Genomic DNA, 16,693 nt, shown 5'->3' on the forward strand with positions numbered 1-16,693 from the left:
GTGTCTTGTACAAAACTTGCTCTGTGGGTGATGAGCGGTTTTAGGATTGATTCAACGAAACCTGGTATTTCCTCAGTTAGGGTCCCATGGTTGGATATGATAGGTCTGCCAGGGTTCCCTTGTTTGTGGATTTTAGGGAGCATGCAAAAAGTCCCCGGGTTAGGTAACGGGGGGATCAAGGTCTGTAGTTTTTCTTGTAGTCTTGATGGAAATAATTTGATGGTATTGTTGAGTTTCATGGTGAAACGGGGAGTAGGATCTTCTTGTAGGTCTTTGTAGTAGGTGGGGTCAGAGAGCTGTCTGTTGGCTTCCTTTATGTAGTCTTCACGGTTTAGGATGACTATGGCTCCTCCTTTATCTGCTGGTTTTATGACACATAACCTGCCTGACATCTGATTCCCCAGGTATCTCTCCACTATTCATCCCCCTACTCTTTCTTTCCCTGCCCCTCCAGCCTGTCTCTCACCCACTGACTCCTCAATCTACATTTTCACTGACTACCTGTCTTGTATGCATACCAGCCCAGCCGCTGGCTTCTTCACTTTTCATTCCATCCAGGAAGAGCACACACCAACTGCTCAAACTTCCTTAGCCTGATGAAAGACTGCTTAATAATTGTTTTCCAACTACTTAGGTTGGTCTAATAAAAGAGATCAGATTCACCCAAAGAACCTGTCTGCCTCGTTACTGAGCAGCTTCCTCCCAAGGCCACAGGAGGGAGAGCAGTGTGCAAGCAGTTTGCTGGGCGCAAGAGGCAAGAAAGAGAAGACGGCCACCGGGTCCTGCTCCACGAGAGACAAGGACTGCACCATCTTGTGCTGCCCCAACCGTGGTGCTGAGGCGAAGTCAGGCAAGCGTTTGAAGGCAAAGGTGATGACTTTGCCTGGGATAACTCGTTTCGCTCCACCCCAGTCCCGCGGCCCGCCTCCGCCATGTTTCCTCTGAGGTGGAGGCGAGCCGCACCCCGCCCCGCTCCTGCGCGCTCTCGCCAATGAGCTGTGCAGCTGAGGGGCGGGGGCGGGGCCAGCCTCGATCTCGTCCCGTCGCTTCTATATAAATCCACCGAGAGGCTAAGCTCGTCCTTTTCCTCCTTGCGGAGCGGAGGTAGCGGTGAGTTTATGTCGCGCCACGCTGCGCTCTCCCTGACCCTGGGGCAGCCCCTGAGAGGCGGTCTTCCCCCGCCCTCCCCCTCCATGGGGCGGCCGGCTGGCCGGCCGGCCTGCGCTTCGCCTCAGCGGCCTCGGGTGTAAAGACAGCGCGGACTGCAGCTTCCGGCATGCCCCGCGGGGCGCGCAGCGCATGCTGGGAGTGGCGATCGGGCCGCGAGGAGCATGCTGGGGCAAGCGGCTCGTCACCTTCCTGGCGCCGCTGGCTGCGATCATCTCGCGACATCCTGGGACTGGCGTCTTGGCTCCCAACCAGGATATTTAATATGGGGATTGCTGCCTGCCCTTGTCAGATCCGGCGGTTGCTTTACCAGGGACGTCCGCGTGGGCGCCCTGGTGGGAGTCATGTTGCAGCTCCACCTTCCTGGAAGGGTCTGAAGCATGTGCAACTTCTCAATGACTCTTGTTCCTTATCTCAAGGACTTGCTGCTTATTTTCTTTATTCTAGGAATAAAGACAAACTTATTCTAGAAACTATGCAGATAAAGCTTACAGTGATCTGCTGGCTGCTGCGCAGAAATGCTCAGGTATGGGTCTAAGAAGTTTTTAGTTGGTTTGAATGCCCCAAAGTTACCTAGTTTTGTTGAATGTTTTGTGTAGAGAAGTCTTCGGATTATCTATTTGAAACTATCCTCTCAGGGTAGGTGCTAGAGGGAGAATTGGGTTGGGTGTGAAAGGAGACAAAAACAGTAAACTGCATTTAATGGATTTGTACCACATGGTCATTTTCCAGTTGTTAAACAATTCCCTACCTTTGCTGTTTCTATTTGGCATCTACTGCAGACAAGCAAATATCTGTTGTTTACAGTCACTTTTGCTGTTACTGTTTGATTAACTACATAACTTTCCTGAGACATCTACTTAGATGGCTTTAGCCTTGGTATACCTTGTGGGGCTAGTGGTTTAGCAGCTTTGGCTTCAAACACAGCTGACCACCTTTGAGTAGTCATAAAGGAATCTCAGACATAAGTTTGTGGCTGATCATGGTGAGTCGCATATAGATGTGCATGTTTGTAGACTTGGGGCATAAGTCTGATTTGTTTTTTGTTTTTTTTAAAAAAAAGTCCCCTATTGTTACATAATACAGGGTTGACTGGTCAGTAACATGGGTGCCACGTGGCATGGGCAGCCTCCATTGCAGCACTGCTAATTGGGAAGGGAACAGGCAACAGTGGCAGATAGGGCAAGGACCTGGATGCAGAAGACTGCAGGATCTTGGTGCAGGGCACAGAAAGATAAGCAGGAGATTGGGAAAGGGGAAGCACCAGGAGTGGCACTCAGAGGGTGTGGGGCTAATCCGTAATAGTAAAGTGGCCTTTGGAAATTAGAAACACGTGTTTATGCAGTTTCACTCTGAGAATTGTTTGAATCTCATCTCAAAGTAATCTATTTTTCATTCCGAGTGAGAAAAGGAAATCTGTTGGGCAATTTACAGCTCATAATTTATGTTAAAAAGCCTGCTAAAGTTTTGGGGTTTTTTTCTTCCTCTCTCTGATGCATCAGCTGAAGCTTTGTCATGACATGTACTTTAAATTCCCAGGGGCAAGAAACATGTCTTAATGGTGGTACATGATTGTTAAACCACAGCTGGGACAGTATAAAGTGTTCTCAGACTATATAACCTGAATTTAAAGTTTGTGTTGTTTGCGATATATGAATGAAGTATTGCTGTTTGGTGGACTGCATCACTTTTTTTTTCCTCTCTCAATTTTAGGTCCAGACCTTCATGAGAACATCAACAAATTTAGAAGAATATTTGTGTTATTGTGGGTGGTCCTAAATACAAAAAATTGAGAAGTATGTTATGAGTGATTCACTGAAATGTAGATAGATAAAAATAGAATACATGATTTATCAGATTTAGGTATTGATTGATCTGTTACTGATGTGTATCCATTTAAAGGGGTATAATTCTTTTTTTTTGCTTTCAGCCCTGTTACATTTTTCTGTATTGTAAATCCGGTAGCATAAGGATGGGTAGCTGAACTGTGAATGAGCCCCAGGTGCTGCCTGAGGGAGATGGGGGCACTGCAGCATAGCTGGAGGGGCCCTTATCCTCCCATCCACTGTTCCCTCTGCATGAAGCACTTGTAATGCAGGAGCCTGTCAGTTTAGTGGAGGATCTTGGGAGGAATGCAGTTTTGTCCAGCAGCAGCTGGATTCTTCTGTTTGCAGTTTTCTGCCACTGAAACCAGAAGTGTTTTTGCCTGCTTAACATGGGCATCTGCAGCAAAAAAGGTGGTATTTCTCCTCAGTAGCAGCAACCTTTAGCTGTTACACTTGCTTGCTCCCACTGCTAGAGCCTCCAGGGCCAGAGTCTCTGGCCAGTTAAGCCTCTACTGTAAATCTAAAATGGTCAAGAGTTTGGAGGACTTGGGGGAGAGGTATGTTGTATGGTTTAAGTCAGTGCTTTGGGAGATGGTAACAAAATGTTTTGAATATTCATACTAGACTATAAAATAGTACAAGCTGTCTGTCATTTAGCAAGATAAACTAACTTAATAAAAGGCCTTAAGGATGAGATCAGACTTCATGCAGCAAAAAACTGTTTTTGGGATTTTAAACGAAGAGAATAGGCAGACAGTTGCTCATGTTTTATTAAAATATACTTGCTAATCATGTTCCTCAGGCCCCTGACACGTTACCTATGTGACCCTAAGAGTGAAAAATTGGTACTGAGTTGGGTTTCTCTGGGTTTTAATAGGTGTGTAAGCTATTTCACCCCTTACCCCACCCCTTCCAGAAAACATCAGAGGTGGACTGTAAGTAATGGTTGTGTATCAACACTTTTAGCTTATATAAAATACCTATAAAAGTAATAGCCTAGATAAATGAAATTAGGTCACTTCTAAAATTAAGAATATGCAATATTGGTAGCAGATTTTAAGTGGTTGCCTTATTTCTAGTGTGACTTAGGAGCATCCAGCATATAATGAGAGTGAACACCAGCAACACTGGGAGAAATACCAGCCACTCCAGTACAACTTAACTTTAAAATGATGGATAATTTGACAGTTACAGTATGCTCATCTCCCAAGAACAAATGGCGCTGTTCAGGTAATATAAAATGTAGGGCATAAGTTTTGGAGCAGAGAATGCATGTTTAGAAGCTGCAGAGGTGTAGGTTGTAGCTGTGTATGGAAGCTAAACTTTTTCATCTAATACAAAGCACTTTTTTTTTTTCTCCCCAATCCTTTCTTACCTTTATAAAAGTATATGTGATTTGTGGTCATGGTGCTGACTTAGTTTATTCAAGTAAGTGCTCCCAAGGTACTAAAGAGAAGAATGCACATAATATAGCTATTTTGAGTAGCAATCTCAACCATTATAGAAATTGTATTGCAATGGATTTGTTTCCTTGTATTTCTCTTTGAGGTATAATTGTAGAAATTGTTTTAAAGTGGTCTGTCAGTGAGGAAACTATCCCGAACCTGATTTGCTGATGAAAAACTTATTGCGGATCTGGCTTCTGAGATCAGACCACCTCTCTTTCTTTTAAAAGTTGCCTTATGGCATAAGGGTTAACCTGGTGACACCATTGTTCTGTGCAGTGTAAGAACAAGACTATATGAATATAGACTGTAAACATTCCCCCCTCTCTCTCTCTCTCTCTCTCTCTCTCTCTCTCTCTCTCTCTCTCTCTGAGACAACAACCTTGAGAGTCCCATAATACGTTTTGTAATATGTCCCAGAACCGTTTGTTGGCATTCATATTTTGGTTCGCTTCCAGGAGTGCAGCAGCATGTTTTCCTAATATGAGAGAACTCAGGACAGTAAATTGTACTTAACTGAAGGCGGTGGGGGGGAGGGCCAAGTTGAGAGACTGAAATAAGATCTTCATTTCTGAATGAGAGTCTACACTGGGTTTTAATGTGATGTTTAACTAATACGTATTTAGTTAATTAGGATTAATGATGCTGAGTGGTGGGTGATGTGTAGACAAACCTATGGGTAATAAATTTTGACGTCTAACATATAGTACCCATTCAGCACACTAGCTTCCTGTGTGCAGTACTAGATGCATTTTTTCCCCCCCCTTTCATTCTTGATAGGGAAGGGAATAAGAAACCTTTACTTCATTACTCAGGCAAGATTCTGCCTTTGTATTTAATGATAGTTATAGTGGAAATAAGATGCTTCTGAACAAAGTTTTAAAAATGTAAATGAATATGCTAGGCTTTGGTACTGTCATTTTTACTGAAATTTTGTGCAACTTCTCGTTCTAGAAATGTTCAATGGCTCATTGTACTGAAGGTACGTATTGTAGTAAGTCTCGATAATTATGAAGGTTGGTAGGGGGGTGACATATGTCTGATCTGTGATGAAACTATCCCGAACCTGATTTCTTGATGAAAAATCTTATACGGATCTGGCTTCTGAGATTAGACATCCAGAATTCATGTCTTACAAATGCTGAATGCATTTCAGATTTAAAGGGTGAATTCTTGGTAGTAGTCATATGACTTTACTGTGAAAATTGTAACCAGTTTACTCTTGCCAATTTACTACGCTTAACAATTTATGCTAATTCTTATGCAGGTGACACATGGAGTGTTGCCTGGCTTATTTGTACTAAATGGTACTAGTGTCTATATTGTCCATTTTTCTTTGCTTTTAATAGAGTATAGTGTTTCATCAGTCATGTGTGACTTCCTAGCTAAATTGATAATCCACCTGAAATCTTTGGTCCTATTTTCCCTTTTTGTTGCAGTAATAAAGGTTAAGTGGTTTAGGTACCTGTATAATGTATTAAAAGCAGCCTGGATGCAAGTTTCTAATTTAGTAATACCTGCTAGTTTGACCTACTCACGTTGGGTTTTTTGGTTGGGTTTTTTTTTAATGCAAGTAAGATTAATTTTTCTTTTGGGTAGCATCTGCATTTCTGAGTTCAGAAGGATAGGGAAGCAGGAATCTCTTCATCTTGTGTTTCATTCATGTGCCCTGTTAAATGGCCAATTACCCAATTACAGTATACCAAAAAAAAACAAATAAACTATATGTGAGCAAGGGAAGGAAGTGATAGTTCAGAATATTAAGGCAAACTTCTGGTCACGTTAAATTTTCAACTTCATAAGTTTTCAGATTACTGAATCTGTTTTAATGTAACTATGAAACATTATTCTTAATTAGAACTGAATAAGTGTTAGAACACTTGTGTGCTTAAGAAGAAATTTTTTTAAATTCTTGTTTGTTCATTAATGCTATTTTCTTTAACAGTGAAATAGCCAAAAAAGTAGAGGGGAAGAAGCTTTTATTCAGGTACGTAATTAAAAAAATAAATGCATCACCTCTTACTGAAAAATAGTATGGTTCTGTTTTACAGTTCTGGATTTCTAGCTTTTGCTAACAAGTTACCTACTTTAGCGCAGCTTTAACTTGGTAGGATAACTCTTCTGTTTTGTCCTGAATTAAGAACATTCCTTTCTTTCCAAGGCAATGCATGTCACTAACCATACTTAGCCTTGGAATTAATCAGGTGTTCTTTTCTAATCTACAGGAGCCTCTTTAGAATGGCTCTGTGACTCACTACTTCCTATATGCTCTATCCTATGACATACTGTTCACGGTATAATTTATTTAAACTTAAGTTTACAAAATGGTGAACCTATACACAATACCACATGTGATTCAGTTTACATTATTCTTACTCAGTCTCATCTGTGATGATGCTATCCCGAACCTGAATTTATTGTTGAAAAAACTCAATATGGATCTGGCTTCTGAGATGAGGGAGAGTATTGTATAAATTAGTCCATCAGCTCTTTGAGTATAAAAACGTGTTTTCTAATGGTGTATCTTGATTGTTTTAGACACAATGTAAAATTTTCTGTAATTAGTTTTTGGGTTTTTTTTTTTTTTTTTTTTTTTATGGACTTAGTTTCTCATTTCAATTGAGCCATCCTTTAGATCTTTCTTTCCTTTTTCCAGTGATGAGTTGGAACATTTGTATCAACATCACCTGACAAATGTGGATGATGTGACTGGAAAGAAATGTAACACCTGAAGAGAAATCTTTCTGTTACTTGAACATGGAGATCAAGGTTAAAAAAAGCAAACAAAAAGCCCATAACTAAGTTTCTGCTTCCAAAATAGCTATTGGAAATGTTTTACTTTTTTTGAAGCATCCTGTGCATTGGAACCTATCATTCTCTGTCAGTTCAAAATGAACAACCTTGTGGAACGCTAACTTCTAATGAAAATTTGTCCTATAAACTACATGTGAAATCAGAAAAATAAAATCTGTTTTTCTATATCAGTCAGGCTTGAAATCACTCCTGTTTTCAGACGTTCATTCAGGAGATTAGTGTGATTACAGGAAAATTTAAAAAGTATTTCAAAACAACTGAAATAGAGCTTTCTGTCTAGGGAAGTTTGCTCTCATGATAAAGAGTATATTAAAGACAGTATGCAATTCTCTATATCAAGATGCTTCCTAGCGTGTCGGCTGCATCTTGAGGTGGGTACACATTTGCTGATACTGAAAAAGTTTTTGATTATTAATGATCAGTGACAGAAATCACAATCACTTCATGCAGAAATTAAGTGTACAAATTAATAAAGGTCTTCAAAATGAGGCTTCTCCCTTTTTGAGCATAGCATTTCCTATGAGGTGAAAGAGGAAGTAGATGAGGTGCTGGTTTCAAATCAATGAAAGTAAAAAATATTGAATGTTTGTAACAAAGCAAAATTTGAAACTCATGGGAGGAGTTGGGGTTAAACAGAAAATTTGAGACCAGAGTATGGGTATGACATTCTGTATACAGTAATGGGGAAAGAAGAAGTAGGGTTTTGTGCACTACTGTCTAAATAGAATGAGAAGACCAATATTGCTTGGTCCCCCTACCCTATTGTGGAACCTCTACCCCTAGCGATGCTGTTTGCTCTTTGTGTGGAAAAGAGGTCAGTAGAGGGAAAAGCAGTAGCAACATGGGAGCTTCTGCTTTAAAGCCACTTGTAAAAATAACCATGCCATAACATGGGAGCAACATATATGCTTCATTCAGCAAGCTGTCTAATTCAATTAGGAAAGGAATGGAGGATAGAGATCAATCATCTGATTAGCTTGACTTTTCATACACTCCACTGAGTAGCATAACGTAGTCTGCCCTGTGCTATATCCCTCACACCGCAGACAAAAAAGCTGTATGAAAGAAGGTTACAGACATCAAATGACAGAAAAAAGTCAGAGTATAGGAAAAACCATCCTACATTCTGCTTAATGCAAAACTGGCAAAAATGCTAGCAGTGGATTTGGAGACCTCTTCACTTGTAGAGGTGGAGGGCTTTCAGAATCTTGCAGAATATGCTGCTCCCAAATAGTGAATACCTAGTAAAACGTAACGCATCGTATTGGCACTGATAAAAGGAAAATGGACATTAGGGTTTTTGGGGTGTGTTGTGTTTTTTTTTTGTTTGTTTGTTTTTTTTGCTGATAATGTCACCAATGAATGCTGCGTGCATGTGCACAGCCACAGCCAGCCCAGCAGCATGGAGAGCAGCACCTGGCTGGTAAGTCTGTTGGGTGCGGGGAGCAGATCAAGGCCTCTGTGGTGAAGGAGGGAGTGGGGCTGGGGCAGGTGCTGCACAGGGTGGGCAAGGCATGGAACCGCTGTGAGTGGCTTGGGGTAGGGTGGAGCTCCCACCCCTGTGCATATCCCTGGGAGAAATGGGGGCATGTGCCCCCCAGATCATGGGGCAAGGGCAAGCTGCCATGGGCTGGGGGTGCCAGGCTCTTCCTGTGTTGGGTTGGGACTGCACTTGGTGGGCAGCGATGGGAGCCAATCCCCCCACATACACATGCTCGCTGAAGGAATCACTCATGGCTCCATCCTATGCCATCTCCCACTGGTACAGTCCCTGCCCCATCTCTACTCCCACCCTCACCATGGGAGCCTGGATTTACTATCCCCTGACCTTCTCCCCCTCCAGGCGTACCAGTCAGACGCCGCTCTCCAAACTGCTGGGCTGTATATCAGCAATCAGATTGGATATGGGTTGTTAATCAGACGTTGGTATTGACCCAAAAAATCTCTCTCAAAGCAATGCTCTATGGTTGTACAAAACTGCATGTAGCTGTGTTGAAGGCACTGAGAATACAGGTGAAGAAGATCCATCTGATAACCAAAATGTGGATGAGTAATCGGACTATGGACTAAATGTATATACCAACACCTGGTATCTCCTCTTCAGTTACTTTTTGATACAGGGTACCCTAGCACTTTGGCTGCAGACAACTGCCTCTAAGCAGTTTTAAAACATGCAGTTTTAAAAAGTCCTGTAATCCCTCAAATATACTACAGAAGTTGCAAAATGTTGTACAGTAGCACTCCCCTTGCTCACTTTCAGTGGGATTTAATACTTCTGATAATGGAACAATTGTGTGTGCACTAAAAAAGAGGTTATTTATGTGCCACATTTTGTACATATTGATGTGATACTCTTCCTGAATACAAGTGCATATGCAAGAAAACTGGCCTTTGCGTGTCAAGTCTGCAGGTCTTTTGCAGCTTGTACTTTGCAAAAGCTGTAAAAGCAAAATGGCCTTCCAATGCACAAGATATACCAGATAACTGGAATTCCACATTCTGCTTGAGCAATGCAAGTCTATTATTGATTATGCAGTGTTTAAGAAGGCGACAATCTCTATCTAACTTTCACAATGAAGTTCTATGAAGTCTGCTATTCTGAGAGTTTTTGATGAGGCTTCTCAAAGCCGGAGTCAAAGATGCCTATCTTAGCCAGGTTGTTCCACGTATTTGCTTACTAAAAGAAACAAATGTATCCCATGCAAGCCCACTTTAGAGAGGTGGATGATGCAGTATTTAGAGAAGGGTTAGATCTTTGAGAAGAAGACCTGTGTATAATTTATATCCTACAGTCTGAGGAGTAGGTTGTTGTGGCATTTTCATAGTTTCATAGTTGGTAGGGTTGGAAGGGACCTAAGTAGGTCATCAAGTCTAACCCCCTGCCACGAGCAGGAAAGGATGCTAGGGTCAAACAACCCCAGCTAGGTGATTGTCTAGCCTCCTTTTGAAGATCCTCAGGGTAGGGGCGAGCACTACTTCCCTAGGAAGTTGGTTCCAGCTCCTAGCTGCCCTGACTGTGAAGTAGCGCCTCCTGAATCTACTCTGTCAGCTTAAGGCCATTATTCCTTGTAACTCCCAGGATTGCTCGGGGGAACAGGGACTCCTGTTGCCTGCTGGTCCCCCTTGGCAAGTTTGTAGGTGGCCACCAGATCCCCTCAGCCTTCTTTTGTGTAGGCTGAACAGGTTCAAGGTCCCGTAGTCTCTCCTCATAGGGCCTACCCTCTTCCTCCCTGATCATGTGAGTGGCCCTCCTCTGGACCCTCTCAGTGCTATCCACATCCCTCCTTGAAGTGTGGCACCCAGAACTGGGTGCAGTACTCCAACTGCGGCCTGACCGATGTTGCATAGAGGGGAAGGATCACCTCCTTGGACCTGCTCGTGATGCATCTATGGATGCATGACAAGGTGTGGTTAAGCTTCCTGACTGCGTCCCCACATTGGTGGCCCATGTTCATCTTGAAATCGATAGTGACTCCAAAATCCTTTTCTGCCTCTGCTGACAAGAACCGAGTTCCGCAGCCTGTAGGTATGCTGCTGGTTCTTCCTCCCCAGGTGCAATACCTTGCACTTGTCTGTATTGAAACCCATCCTGTTCTCATCTCCCCGCCTCTAACCTGTCCAGATCTAGTTGTAGGCTGTCCCTCCCTTTTAGCGTGTTCACTTCTCCCCATATCTTAGTGTCATCTGCAAACTTAAACAAGGTGCTTTTCACCCCCTTGTCCAAGTCACTTACGAAGATATTAAACAGTGGGGGCTGAGGACCGAGCCCTGGGGAACCCCACTATCCATGTCTCTCCAGGTAGAAAGTGACCTGTCCACCACCACTTTCTGGGTGCGGCCCTCCAGCCAACTTGCGACCCATCTGACTGTAGGCGTTGACACCACAGTCGCCTAATTTCTTAATGAGAATGGGGTGAGAGACAGTGTCGAAGGCCTTCCTAAAGTCCAAAAAGACTACGTCCACCGCGACGCCTGCGTCCAAGGCTTTTGTGACCTGGTCATAGAAGGCAACCAGGTTGGTCTGACAGGACCTGCCTCTAATGAACCCACGTTGGTTGTTGGTTGCCTCAGCATAATCTCCCCTGCTGGCCCCTTGTAGATGTGCTCCTGGATAACTTTCTCAAAGAGCTTTCCCAGGACCAAGGTAAGACTAACAGGCCTATAGTTTTCTGGGTCCTCTTTCCTCCCTTTTTTGAAAATGGAGACCACATTGGCCCTGTTCCAGTCCTCTGGCACCTCGCCAGAGCACCACGAGTGCTCGTAAAGCTGTGCCAGGGGTCCCACAATGACCTCTGCCAATTCCCTTAGCACTCTGGGGTGGAGATCATTGGGACCTGCTGATTTGAACACATCTAGTCCCTTCAGAAGTTCCCTGACTAGGTCTTTGCTGACCCTGGGCCTGTCTGCGCCTCCCCTGGGTCCATCCAGGTTCCTAGTGGCAAAGATGTCCCTGTCCCTACTCAGAAAAATGGAAGAAAAGAAACTCTTAAAGAGAATAGCTTTGTTGCCAGATTGCCAAGCATGTCCTGCAGAGACCCCATGTTACTTGGTACCTTCTATTTTACCCTCTATGTATTTAAAAAATGACTTGTTATCCTTGATCCATGTCGCTAGTCCCAGTTCCATCTCTGCTTTAGCCTTCCTAACAGCCCCTCTACAGTCTCGAGCCAAGGAGGTGTAATCCTCCTTGGTGATGGCCTCTCCCTTCCATTGGGTGTACACCTCCTTTTTGGCTTTGAGACCTTCCTGGATGCTTTTGGTGAGCCATGGGGGCTTTTGAGTGCTCTTGCCCACTTTGAGCCGTGTGGGGATTGTCACCCTTTGGGCTTGGAGGATCGTCTCCTTAAGGAACAACCACTCCTCTTAGACTCCCAACTCTGCTCCCCTCAGGGACCTCAGAGCCTCCCCATCTAGTCTCCTTACCTCATTGAAATCCACCCTCCTAAAGTCCAGGGCTGCTGCCTTGTTGCAGGCCTTCGACACCCTGCGCTGACTTTGAGCCGTGTGGGGATTGTCACCCTTTGGGCTTGGAGGATCGTCTCCTTAAGGAACAACCACTCCTCTTAGACTCCCAACTCTGCTCCCCTCAGGGACCTCAGAGCCTCCCCATCTAGTCTCCTTACCTCATTGAAATCCACCCTCCTAAAGTCCAGGGCTGCTGCCTTGTTGCAGGCCTTCGACACCCTGCGCTGGATGGCAAATTCCAGTAGGCAATGATTGTTATTGACCAGATGGTCAAGCACCCGCAGCCCCCTCACCAGGTTGTCGCCTGTGGCCAGGACCAGGTCCAACAAAGCATTTCCCCTGGTGGGACTGTGCACCTCCTGGGTTAGATGGAGGTCCTGTAACTAGGCTAGGAACCTACCTGGCTGACTGCTCTTCCTAGCAGGTGTCCGGATAGTTTAGGTCACCCATGATGACCACGTCCCTTGACTTACCTGCCTCCGTGAGCTGACCAGAGAATTCCTGGTCCAGCTCTTCCCCCTGGTTAGGTGGCCTGTAGTAGACCCCCACTGTTAGGTCCCTTTCCCCTTGACCCCCTTGTACCCTGTATTCCCCTTGTATTCCCCAGAGCACCTCAGTCTGCCCTGCCTCAGACCCAGTGCTGTTTGCTTAGGATGTGTATTGCTCTTAGACGTAGAGCACCACACCCCCACTTTTCCTCCCCATTCTATCCCACCTATACAGCCTATAGCCCTTGATGTTTACCACCTAGTCATGCCTTGGATCCCACCAAGTTTCAGTGAGCCCCACTATGTCTCGGTTTGTGTTAGCTAGCAGGAGGGCAAGTTCCTCCTGCTTGTTCCCCATACTATGAGCATTAGTGTAGAGGCATTTAAGGCCTCCTGAGGGTGTATGTGCCTCCCCCTCAAGCCAAGGACTATCCAGGCCCGTGTCTCTTACCTAGGTATTTCTTGTGGTCATCGCCTGTCTTGGCTGGGCTGTTCTTGAGGGTGTCTCCTGGTTCGGTGTTCCGTGGCTTCCTTGGTCTTCCTTCTCCTCCTCCCCGATGAGCCTCATTTAAAGCCTGCCGGAGGAGATCAGCCAACCTGAAAGAGAACACACGCTTGCCTTTGGGAGAGAGGTGAAACCCATCCCACCCGAGCATGTCTCTTGTTCTGAAGTGTGGGTCGTGGTCCAGAAAGCTGAAGCCTGCTGCGAGACACCGTTCCCGAAGCTGCAAGTTGACATCCCAGATGCAGGTCTCACGGTGTCTTCCGTGTCTGCTCACCGGAAGCATCGATGAGAAGACAACCTGTGCCCCTATCTCCTTTAGCTTGCTCCCCAGAGCTTGGTAGTCCTTCATCAGACAATCTGGACTGCTCCTGGCCGCATCATTAGTGCGCACGTGGATTGGGACCATGGGGTAGTAATCAGTGGGCTGGTTGAGGGCTGGGATCATCTCCGTCACGTTCTGAATCCGTGCTCTGGGTAGACAGTAGACGTCGCATGTCGTGGGATCCTGGCAACAGATGGGACCCTCTGTTCCTCTCAGAATGGAGTTGCCTATGATGAGTACCTGGCATCTCTTCTTCTGGGTCAACTTACCTCCTTCAACCCATTCTGTGTGTGGAGTGACCTCCTCACCAGAGGTTTCCTCTTCACCTTCTTCCTCCAATGTCACCAGGGCCTCATACCTGTTCCCCAGCTGGACTGGGGAAGCTGGTACTGCGCCACCGTGAGCTACCCTGGCTCCTGAGGGGTTCTGCTGTGAAGAGCACCTCCTGGGGCTCTTCTTCCTTTGGTGCTTGGCCCTGCAGTGAAAGGAAATAACCGTCAATTTCATCCTCTGCTTCCCTGATCCCCCTCAGCCTGCTAACCACCTCCTGGAGCTCCCTCACCTGCCCCTCCAAGGCCCTAAGATGGGCGCCTGCGGGACAGGTGTGGGGACCCCGATTCCCTGCTCCCTGCCCCCGGGGATACCCCGCAGGCCAGGGAGCAGGGTGACTCCGGCTCCCCCGTGGGCTCTATCTGGGTGGAGGCCTCAGAGAAGCCCCGAGTAGTCGATGGCCCCCGGGCCGGGTGTCCTAGTAGCACTCCGCGTCCACACCATTTTTTTTATTTTATTTTTTTTTTGTGTGTGTGTGGTGCCTTCGCCTTACCCTTGCCGAAGTCCTCCTCCTGGCCCCTTCTGCTTACCTGCCTGCATGAATGCCGGCACACCCTCACAGAGCGTGTCTGTTTGCACGCAGCTCGGGAGTCCAGCTCTCTGGCAGCTCAGTCAAAAGGGAGCTGGGGGGCTTCCCCTCCGGATCTGCCTCAGCTGTGCCTGCTCCTACGCCCCACTTACCTTAGGGGATCAGCTTCTGCTGCCCCCTCCACTGCCTCTGCTGCCTTCTCTGTTGCCACCGCTGCTGGTGCCGGTAAGTTTAGGGGGCACACGTGTAGAGGCGCATGTGTGCCCAGTTCTCCCTCCTCTCCTCGTCTGGCCCCAACCAGCAGCGTTCGATTCACATTTCAAAACTACACTAAGTTTTTCTTCTTTGGATCGAAGCTAATATGGTATATTAGAGAGATCTTAGAAAAGGTGTCTAAACCTATGTCCAGTAGTTGGTCCTTTGCTGGCATTGGGGATCAAACCAAAGGAAGCTGAGACAGCCAAAAGATTCCAAGATCTCATTTGCTGAATATTGGATCTCTTTTATACTTCACATGCATCATGCACCCTGTGTTTCAAAACATTCCTCTGGAATTTGCTTCCTGATCTATGTAGGAAAGTACCAGAACAGAGTGCGGTGGTGATGGAGGCATATTTCCAAGAGCAGTGCTATATTGCACAAAAAGATGAGCCTCTTCTACTGGCTTAGAAAGCAGAGAATATAGCTAGGACTCAGCATAGTAGCCATGGAGCATCCTAGTTGCAAACCTAGTCAAGTCTCACTGAGCATTTAATGCTGCAGAGGCTACTATTAATGACAGAAAAACTTGCTTATCTACTACAAAAATGAGCAAGTACTTGCTCCCAGGCTACCCTGTAGAAGGGGTCTGAAGGCAAGGGAGAAGAAGAGGAGTTGCACTTTACCCAAAAGAGCTGTACGATTGCTCAGAGCTCCAGTATGAAACTGGAGACAGCCTTGCTGAAAGTCTCTGGGTTATGGTCAGTGGGAAAAGCAACATGGGTGATGTTGTGGTGGATGCAGAACTGTGGAAGTATCACATTCACAGGTCCTGGTTCTCATGGGGGACTTCAATCACCCTGACATCTGGAAGAGCAATACAGGGTGCAGGAACAAACCATCTGGATGTGCAGGAAGAATAGCAAGTATGACGAGACCAGCTTGGTTTAGCAGGGAGCTCTTCAGTAAGCTAAAACAGAAAAAGGAAGTTTATAAGTGGAACCTTGGACAAATAACTAGGGAGGAGTATTGCTCAGGCTTGCAGGGATGACATAAGGAAGGCCAAAGCACAATTGGAGTTGCAGGTAGGAAGGGTAACAAGAAGGGCTTCTACAAGTCTGTCAGCAACAAAACGAGGATCAGGGAAAGTGGATCCTTTTACTAAATAGGGAAGGCAACCTAGTAACAGAGGGCACAGAAAAGGCTGAAGTACTCAATGCCCTTTTCACCTCAGTCCACACAGGCAAGGTCAGCTCCCAGACTACTACCTGGCAGCCTAGTTTGGGGAGGAGGTGAGCAGGAGGTGATCAGCCAACTGGTAAAAGAATAGGTTAGGGGCAATTTAGAAAACTTGGATGTGTAAAAGTCCATGAGGCCGGATGGGAAGTACCTGAGTGTGCTGAGAGAGTTGGCCAATGTGATTGCAGAGCCGCTGGCCATCATCTTTGAAAACCCTTGGTGATTGGGGAAAGTCCTGAATGATTGGAAAAGAGCAAATATAGTGCCACCTTGAAGAAAGGGAAGGAGGATCCAAGGAACTTCAGATTTGCCAGCCTCACCTCAGTTCCTAGAAAAATCATGAAACAGGTCCTCAAGGAACCCATTTCAAAGATTTCATAGATGTTAGGGTTTGGAAGGGACCTTGAAGATCATCAAGTCCAGCCCCCTGCCCCATGGGCAGGAAGTCAGTTGGGGTCAAAGGATCCCAGCAACATAAGCATCTGAATGCTTCTTGAATAAGTCCAGAGTAGGTGCCTGCACCACTTCTGGAGGGAGTCTATTCCAGGTCTTGGGGGCTCGGACAGTAAAGACATTTTTCCTTATGTCGAGCCTAAAATGTTCTTGGAGGAGTTTATGACCGGTGGTCCTTGTTTTTCCTTGGGGCGCTCTGGTGAACAGATGTTCCCCCAGATCCTGATGTCCACCCCTTATATACTTATAAACAGCCACCAGGTTCCCCCTGTCACAACCCAGTGATTTTTTGGTGCCTCGGCACTATGGAATTTCCTGGCCACATGAGAGCTGCTTTGCACGGCAGAGTGTTCTGCTGCAATTAAGAGCCTGCGTGCAGGAGAGTTCCCGCCAATTTGCAGTTTCCTTTGCA

At 45.8% G+C, this 16,693-nt stretch overlaps 1 long non-coding RNA gene and 3 other non-coding genes across 4 annotated transcripts; all 4 read left to right on the plus strand.

Moving 5' to 3' along the window:
• Positions 1-983: 983 nt before the first annotated feature.
• On the plus strand, positions 984-7,740 carry LOC102378226. The gene is made up of 7 exons (XR_324261.2): positions 984-1,110; positions 1,615-1,693; positions 2,881-2,963; positions 4,073-4,223; positions 5,393-5,420; positions 6,384-6,425; positions 7,095-7,740. It is a non-coding gene; the product is annotated as an uncharacterized LOC102378226 (long non-coding RNA).
• LOC112550851 lies at positions 4,573-4,642 on the plus strand. Its single transcript, XR_003094902.1, has one exon. It is a non-coding gene; the product is annotated as a small nucleolar RNA SNORD50 (small nucleolar RNA).
• Positions 5,480-5,549, plus strand: LOC112550849. Its single transcript, XR_003094900.1, has one exon. It is a non-coding gene; the product is annotated as a small nucleolar RNA SNORD50 (small nucleolar RNA).
• Positions 6,822-6,893, plus strand: LOC112550850. The gene has a single exon (XR_003094901.1). It is a non-coding gene; the product is annotated as a small nucleolar RNA SNORD50 (small nucleolar RNA).
• Positions 7,741-16,693: the final 8,953 nt, after the last annotated feature.

The sequence above is a fragment of the Alligator sinensis genome, unplaced genomic scaffold, assembly GCF_000455745.1.
Source record: "Alligator sinensis unplaced genomic scaffold, ASM45574v1 scaffold55_1, whole genome shotgun sequence".
Lineage (NCBI taxonomy): Eukaryota > Metazoa > Chordata > Crocodylia > Alligatoridae > Alligator > Alligator sinensis.